This window comes from Temnothorax nylanderi, unplaced genomic scaffold, assembly GCF_030848795.1.
Source record: "Temnothorax nylanderi isolate EJ_2023f unplaced genomic scaffold, tnyl_v1.0 TNYL_tig0256_pilon, whole genome shotgun sequence".
NCBI lineage: Eukaryota > Metazoa > Arthropoda > Insecta > Hymenoptera > Formicidae > Temnothorax > Temnothorax nylanderi.
In genome coordinates this window covers 1,228-10,000 of record NW_027249318.1, presented here as the reverse complement: position 1 = coordinate 10,000, position 8,773 = coordinate 1,228, and positions in this window count along the sequence as shown.

The following is an 8,773-nucleotide window of genomic DNA, read 5'->3' as shown; positions in this document are numbered from 1 at the left end:
GTTCTTGCGTGGATTTTTTCTTACCTTACTGGCCGCTCTCAGGCTGTATTCGATGATGAGGGAAATTTTTCTGAGTGGCTTTTCACGTCGACTGGCGTCCCTCAGGGCTCTGTACTTGGCCCACTTCTATTTGCCCTTTATATTAATGATATAGGCGGATTCCTGTCTTTTGTTTATCATATGATATTCGCTGATGATGTACAAATATATCTCCAATGTACTCGCGCTGACATTCTTCATGGCCTTGAGTTGATTTCAAGGGATGCGAATGCTATTTTCGGTTATGCTACGTTAAATGGTCTTAAACTCAACCCTACAAAATCAAAGGTACTTATATTTGGTAGTCAGGCTTATGTCAATGACATTGACCTCCATTGTCTTCCTCCTATTATTGTAAATCATACACCTTTACCCTTTGTTAACGAAGCTAAGAATTTGGGTGTAATTTTTACGACTAACTTATCTTAGAAAAAACATATCTTGCATGTCTCTCAAAAAGTGCATTATTCTTTGTACAAGCTTAAGTTCAACAAAAACTCTTTGTCCACAAGGTTAAGGATGAGGCTGGTATTAGCTTTAATTATGCCGCACATTGACTACTGCTGCTTAGTCTATCACGGTTTGACTGGAGAATTGAACACCATATTACAGAGACTTGTGAATTGTTGCATTCGCTTTATATTTGATCTTAAGCGTGACCAACATATTACTCCGTTCAGGCGACAATTGGGGTGGCTTACAGTTGAAAACAGGAGGTTATACTTTCTTGGCTGTCAAATGTTTCGCATACTTTACATGCACTCTCCTTCGTATCTGCGTGATAATTTCGCTTTGCTCGATCCGCTGTTGAGGAGATCTGACCGCCGTCTTGTTGCATCCCAAACCTTTCATATTCCTTCCCATAGAACTACCACCTATAGAAACTCCTTTCATCTTTCATCTATATACTTTGGCATTCTCTCCCTAGTAATATTACCTCTGCTCCTCAATTGTCTCCTTTAAAGGTCTTCTCAGAGCGTATCTGTTGGCACGTGAGGTTGCATGATATCGATTGCTGGTGCGGGGCTTTTGATGGTGTTTTTCCCTGTTATCAGCTTGTAGGTTGTGTAGCGTCTTATTCTCAGTATTAGTTTTAGTTTTACTCTACTTACATTGTTCTTATTTTTAAGCTGCGTTAGTTCTAGGCCTTTTTACAGTGTATACTGTTGTGATAAGCCATTGGTTGTGCTCTATACTTATTTGATTTGTGCAAGAGAGAGCATGCATATTTTGTTTTCTCTTTTGTATTGTTAATCTTTGCCCTTTAGTTTTTCTTGGGCATAATAAATTATATCTATCTATCTATCTATCTATCTCTCTCCCACTCTCTTCCTCTCTTTCCCCCTCTCTCTCTCCCTCTCTCTCTCCCTCTCTCTCTTCCTCTCTCTCTCCCTCTCCTCTCTCCCTCTCTCCCTCTCTCCCTCTCTCTCTCCCCTCCTCTCTCTCTCCCTCTACTCTACTTCATGTATAATTCTTGAAATTCAATCAATTATTTCACAAAAAATTGGAAAAATTATTAAAAACCCGGTTTCCAAAAAGATCAGTAACAAAAACTATACACATCATGGCGCTACCCGGAAAATTCTCCCCCTACTTCATATACAATCTTTAAGATCGGTCAATTAATTCCCGAAAAATTGAAAAAATTCCGGTACCGGCTTCCAAAAAGATCGGTAACGAAAAATTATACACTTTATAGCACTCCCCGGGAAAATTCTACCCCTGTTTAATCTATAATTCTTTGAGATTCGGTCAATTATTTCCCCCGAAAAATTAGAGGAAAAATTAGAAACAACCGGTTTCCAGAAAATCGATAACAACAACTATACACATAGTGGCACTCCCCGGAAAATTCTACCCCTATCTCATATACTTTGGTAAAATTCGGTCAGGGGTTTGAGATTCGGTCAATTATTTCTCGAAAAATTAGAAAAATTAAAAAAACCGGTTTCCAGAAAATCGGATAACGAAAAACTATACACATAGTGGCACTCCCCGGAAAATTCGACCCCTATTTCATATACTTTTGGTAAAAATTCGATTCAGGGGTTTGGGCTGGGCGTTGATGAGTGAGTGAGTGAGTGAGTCAGGACATCTTCCTTTATATATATAGATACCCAATCGGCACGTAATATTTCAGAACTATTTCTGCAAAATTCCATTTGAAATATTACACCTTTCATCAATATTTTAGAAATATTTCACGACCGTTTCTGCAACATTTCTGCAATGTTTCAATCGGCACAATTATTTCAAATGCAACTTTGCTGAAAAATTTCGGCAATATTTCGGTAATATTATTGAAATATTTCTGAAATATATCTACGAAATATTGCAGAAAACACTTCAGAGATATTTCAAATACATTTTACACTGAGAAAAATGTTTTGTATTAGCAAACAAAATTTGTTACTGACGCAAAACTATTTGTTGATATGTGAAAAATGAAATATTTTGTTACCGGAACAAAAAAAATATATTAAGCCATGTGCGTATAGCCGCCGCGCGTTTGTCCGAAGTCCGGTCTCTCAGCCGGTCACCCATCCAAGTAGTATACCGGCACCTTGTTGCTTGACATCGATGATGAACAGGATAGTGGTGATCCTTTGATTCGGACGCTTCTTTCTTCTTATACTTGCTTATTTGATGAGCATAAAGCTATCGCATAACAATATTAACAATACAGATATACGAATAATCTTTTTTTGCCAGTCAACGTCGAATATTATTTTATATTAAATAATTATTAAATATTTATATTAAAATGCCATATGACAAATTTGGAATATCAAAAAGTCTTAATTAAAAGAGAAAAAATGCAATAAAATGCAATAATTATATAATAATAAATTTAATTTTATATAGTTCTAAGTCTGTCAGCAACTTTTCGGAAATATTACAGTTGCAATGTTGTATGTGAAACATTCAAAAATATAACACGTGCAATGTAATGTAAATAATAATTTTATCATGTATCAGAAATGTTTCTAAACCATTACATCTGCAATATTTCTTCTGCAATATTGTAGAAATTCACTGCCTGCAATTCAATTTTTCATTACCTACACAATCTTTCAGAAATTTTTCAGAAATATTTTAAATGCAATGTTGCGTTTGATATGTTATAGAAATATTATTCGTGCAATGCAAACGTAATATTACTTTTATAATGTTTCAGAAATATTTCTGAAATATTGCATCTGCTACATTTTTTTGCAATATTACAGAAACTTACAAATATTGTAAACAACTTTCTGAAAGATTTCAGATATTGTTAATGCAATATTATAAAAAACATGATGCAGGTACATTTCTGAAATATTTCCGATGCATAGTTACAAATGAAATGTTAACGAAATATTTCTGCACCATTTCCGAATATTTCAATATTTCAGCAACATAACATGCCGAGTGGGTAAATAGTTGAAAATGTACTAGGCATAATCTAAATCTTACATACAATAGTATATAAGATCAATTATGACAAGTAATTTTCTCTATCTTTTTGGCATTTTTAATGATTTTTATTTATATATAATAAAAAATTTATATTATATAAACATGTATATACAGGGTGTTAGGTAATAAGCGGACCACTTCTCGTGGACAGGAAGAGCGAATTAAACTGAATCAAAACGTCCTTTATCGTACTGTAAGTTTCTCAATAATTAATGAGAAATTAATTAATAAAGGTAAGAGAATTAATCAGTGTGCATCCGTACGATTTGGCGAGAAGGAGCAGCCAACGTTTACGTTACTATGTGCATAGAGAAACATTATGAGAGGAGTGCTTATAAACAATAATGGCAATGAGTGTCACTTATGTATAGTTAATAATTTTGTTATGAACATAGCGTTCCTCCCAATGTCTCGCCGCGGCCTAGCAACGTAAACATTGGACTGCTCTTTCTCGTCGAATCGCACGAACGCATCCTGATTCGCGTATCTTTATTAATTATTTTCTCATTAATTATTGAAACACTTACAAAACAGTAAAAAACTTTTCGATTCAGTTTTACCCGCTCTAGCTGCCCACGAGCAGTGATCCGCTTATTACTTGACACCCTGTATGTATACACACATATAAGATACTTGATACCACATGGTATTTCCAAGGAAATGATTCGATAAACAAACTTGTATTAGGCAGTGTATTACTGTTTATCACAGTATTTATTATATTTTTATTTAATTTTATAAAGATTAAACCTGTATAAACAAACTTAACCTCTAACTATCGGCCAAATATGACATGTGAGCAATAGAGCAGACCAGCGCGCGCGATAACGTTGTGCACGACGCGCGATATCCAATGAGCGTGCAGCGATGAATAGAAAAACTGTACGTTCTGCCGGAGCCCGACATAGAGGCAACTAGAAGTCACTAAAATTCCCCATGCGGATGCATGTCATTGTCCTAGTTTACACCAATCACTTGATACGCGTATTAAATAGTAAACAACTAGTAAATTAGTTTGATTATTGGCTGATCAGCTCAAGTATACTATTTGATACGCGTATCAAAAGATCGGTGTAAACTAGGCCATTGGTTAATCAATTTCTTCTGTAACTCAGTCGATAGCCAATAAGAGAACATATAAATGTAATATATCTCGTTTTTTCGCTTTTTATTTAACACAACAATTAATGATAATTATACGCTATAAACCTTGCTTGATCAATAAGAACTTATATATGGAAGCATATATCAAAGTATGTTGTAGTTATCGAGAACTAAGGTAACAAAGGTTCGGCCCCGGTGAAACGCATACTCCCTCGTCTTCGCCAACCGAAGGTTGGCAGCATTCGGGAGAAAAAGTAGGGTAGTTAAGGGTCGACAGGAGTAACACTACCGATCTTTGTCGGGTGCTTAGCTGCGAGTCCGTATTTTATTATTATAAATTTTTTAAAAGCCAAAATGGAAAATCCGGCTATGTACCGGGTTGCGGCTGATCTTACTGATTAAAACGAGCATAAGTTTAATGAGATTCGTTAATTAATTTGGCTAAATTTTGGGGAAAAACCGTCTCAAAGCAGCTTTTCAGGCCTAAAAAGCTGCTTAGAAACGGTTTTTCCCAAATTTTAGCCAAATTAATTAACAAATCTCATTAAACTTATGCTCGTTTTCATCAGTAAGATCAGCCGCAACCCGGGACATAGCCGGATTTTCCATTTTGGCTCTTAAAAAATTTATAATAAATAAAATACGGACTCGCAGCTAAGCAACCCGCCAGAGGTCTCCACTCTAACTCCTGTCGACCCTTAATAATATAGAATTTTTTAACATCTGCAGAGTCAGAATTATCTCCCTGTAATACTTGAATGAGAAGAACAATGAATTAAACATTGTCTTGAAATAAATTGAAACGTAAACTTGTGTAGTATAAAAATTCCATGATTAATGCAGACATAAAAAATTGTGTGTAAAAAAGTAAAAAAAATAAATTTTGTTTTCTAAAAGTATATGTTGAATAAATAATAAAAAATTGTAATAAATATTTTAGATTATTTTTTTATACAAAATCCTATGTTTAATAAGCTAGTGCAAAGCTGTGAATAATGAACAACGTTGCAAATCACGTATTTGGACTCAAGGCTGCCCAGATAGCACAGCTGATCTTTATGAATTCAAAAAGATCTGAATCTGATCTTTATGAATTCATAAAGATCAGCTGTGCTATCTGGGTGGCGATCTGTACATTTTGTGAGTGTTAAGGAATAAATAATTTGTAACGAGTTTGGTTTGAATTTATATTTATTTCGTCGAGCACTTTTGTCTCTTGTCTGTATTGTCATGCTAGCCGCGTGATTCTATTCAGCTTGACACGTTCGCGAACCGACGTATAGTTGACAAACAAATTAAAAATTATTAAAAATTATCTTATTCAATCGTTTGGAAATCATTTGGAGATATTTGGAAAAAACTTTTTAGAGTTTGGAAAACCATACAATAATCACAATTAATTAAAATCAATTAAACATATAGTTAGCAGAAAGTGTCTAAAAAAATTTGTTTTTAATCCAATCGCTCCGGAATCATTTGGATATAAAGTGTCGATATAATTTTTATTATTTAGCAAACAACTCTATTCTAATAAAATTAATTAATAGAAAAAATAAACTAATTAAATTAAATTAATTGTCGGTAATTCTATAAATGTTAAAGTTGCGTATCATATGACGGTTAAAAATCCTGAGAAGAGCGGATCAAGTCGCTAGTTTAGGTAGTAATCATCCGAGGGACCTAGCATCGAAAGCGCCAGTCAACTCAAGTCAGCCAGGATTCACGTCAAGGCTCGAGCCTCGAGGAAGGTTTTGGAAGATAATGGATTCTTGCTGGCGATTTTGATTCACAGTTCCGTTCTCAATGAATTCAGATTAACGTAAGTAATTGCTCGATATAACAAGTACACATTCTCATCCCGATATCTCGTTATTCATACCTTTTTCAAAAAGGTAAAAAAAAGTGCCAAGTACACGCAATGTATTTGTAAATTCAAAATTTAACCTAAGTGGTAGCTTTATATCTTTTTCACAAATTATATTATCTAACTTAACTCAAGTGACATGTATTTCAAAAAAAAAGATGTAAAATCTTTAATTTCTTCTTCACAAAATTATATTACCTAACTTAACTCAAGTGACATGTATCTAACCTAAGTGGTAGCTTTATATCTTTTTCACAAAATTATATTACCTAACTTAACTCAAGTGACATGTATTAAAAAAAAAGATGTAAAATCTTTATTTTCTTCTTCACAAAATTATATTACCTAACTTAACTCAAGTGACATGTATTTCAAAAAAGATGTGAAATCTTTAAATTAAATTGCGCCAATTGTAAAGAGAATATGTATATTGCTTTGAAAGATAATTGTTATGCAACTACTTTAAAGAAATAAACCCAAGTGGTATCTTCGTATTCCTATTCAAGGGTCTTCCTATTCTAAACCCAAGTGATAATAGCTTCTTAATTCTCTTTAACAAATTTTTAATATTACAAAGAATCATTTTAATTACAAAGAATTAAAGAAGTAACAGTACAAAATAAAAATATTTAATTAAAACAAAATAAATAAATTTTTCTTGTAAAAAAACTTGGCGCTGCTAGACTTTGAAATTTAAACATTAAAATTTAAACATTAGTACTAAGATTTTTGATTGAATAAAAAACAATAAACATAATTTAGGGAAGAATGCGACAGGAGTAAAAAGCAGCGCCAAGTTTTTTTACAAGAAAAATTTATTTATTTGTTTTAATTAAATATTTTTATTTTGTACTGTTACTTCTTTAATTCTTTGTAATTAAAATGATTCTTTGTAATATTAAAAATTTGTTAAAGAGAATTAAGAAGCTATTATCACTTGGGTTTAGAATAGGAAGACCCTTGAATAGGAATACGAAGATACCACTTGGGTTTTATTTCTTTAAAGTAGTTGCATAACAATTATCTTTCAAAGCAATATACATATTCTCTTTACAATTGGCGCAATTTAATTTAAAGATTTCACATCTTTTTTTGAAATACATGTCACTTGAGTTAAGTTAGGTAATATAATTTTGTGAAGAAGAAAATAAAGATTTTACATCTTTTTTTTTTTAATACATGTCACTTGAGTTAAGTTAGGTAATATAATTTTGTGAAAAAGATATAAAGCTACCACTTAGGTTAGATACATGTCACTTGAGTTAAGTTAGGTAATATAATTTTGTGAAGAAGAAATTAAAGATTTTACATCTTTTTTTTTGAAATACATGTCACTTGAGTTAAGTTAGATAATATAATTTTGTGAAAAAGATATAAAGCTACCACTTAGGTTAAATTTTGAATTTACAAAATACATTGCGTGTACTTGGCACTTTTTTTTACCTTTTTTGAAAAAGGTAATTTTGTACTGATATCACCTATTTTGTAGTGTTAAGCAAGGATCTGCAAAACATTTTTATTTTTATTTTTTAATTATTCACAAAATTAGCAATACCAACAAATACATAAAAATTAATAATATTTAAGTAAAAGTAAATTATACATTTCTCACAAAAATTGAAGGAACACTAAATTTATCTTTAAAAATGAATAAAATTTAAATTTCAAGTTTAAAACCTCTACTTCCGAAAGGTTACTATTATTCGTCCAATTTTTATTATGTCTAGACATAATTTTAATTCAGCGAATTTTTATTATGTCATGACATAATTTTAATTCTGCCGCTAGGGAATTTTTAAGTCGATTCTTATAAATCAAGCTTGAATTCGATGTCTAGGTGTCTCACGTTGCCGATGACGAGGTCCACATAGTGCGCTCCGTAGTTTTCGGTGTCTACGTGTATTAATACCTCGAATTCGATATCTACGTGTCCTACATTCAGATTTAAAGTTATTAATACACCTAGACACCAAAAACTACAAAGCGCACTATGTGAACCTCGTCATCGGCAACCTGGGACACGTAGACATCGAATTCGAGGTATATTACACCTAGACACCGAAAACTACGGAGCGCGCTATCTGGACCTCGTCATCAGCAACCTGGGACACCTAGACATCAATTTCAAGGTATTAATACACGTAGACACCGAAAACTACGGAGCGCACTATGTGGACCTCGTCATCGGCAACCTGGGACACCTAGACATCGAATTCAACGTATTAATACACGTAGACACCGAAAACTACGGAGCTCACTATCTAGACATCGTCATCGGCAACCTGGGACACCTAGACATCGCATTCA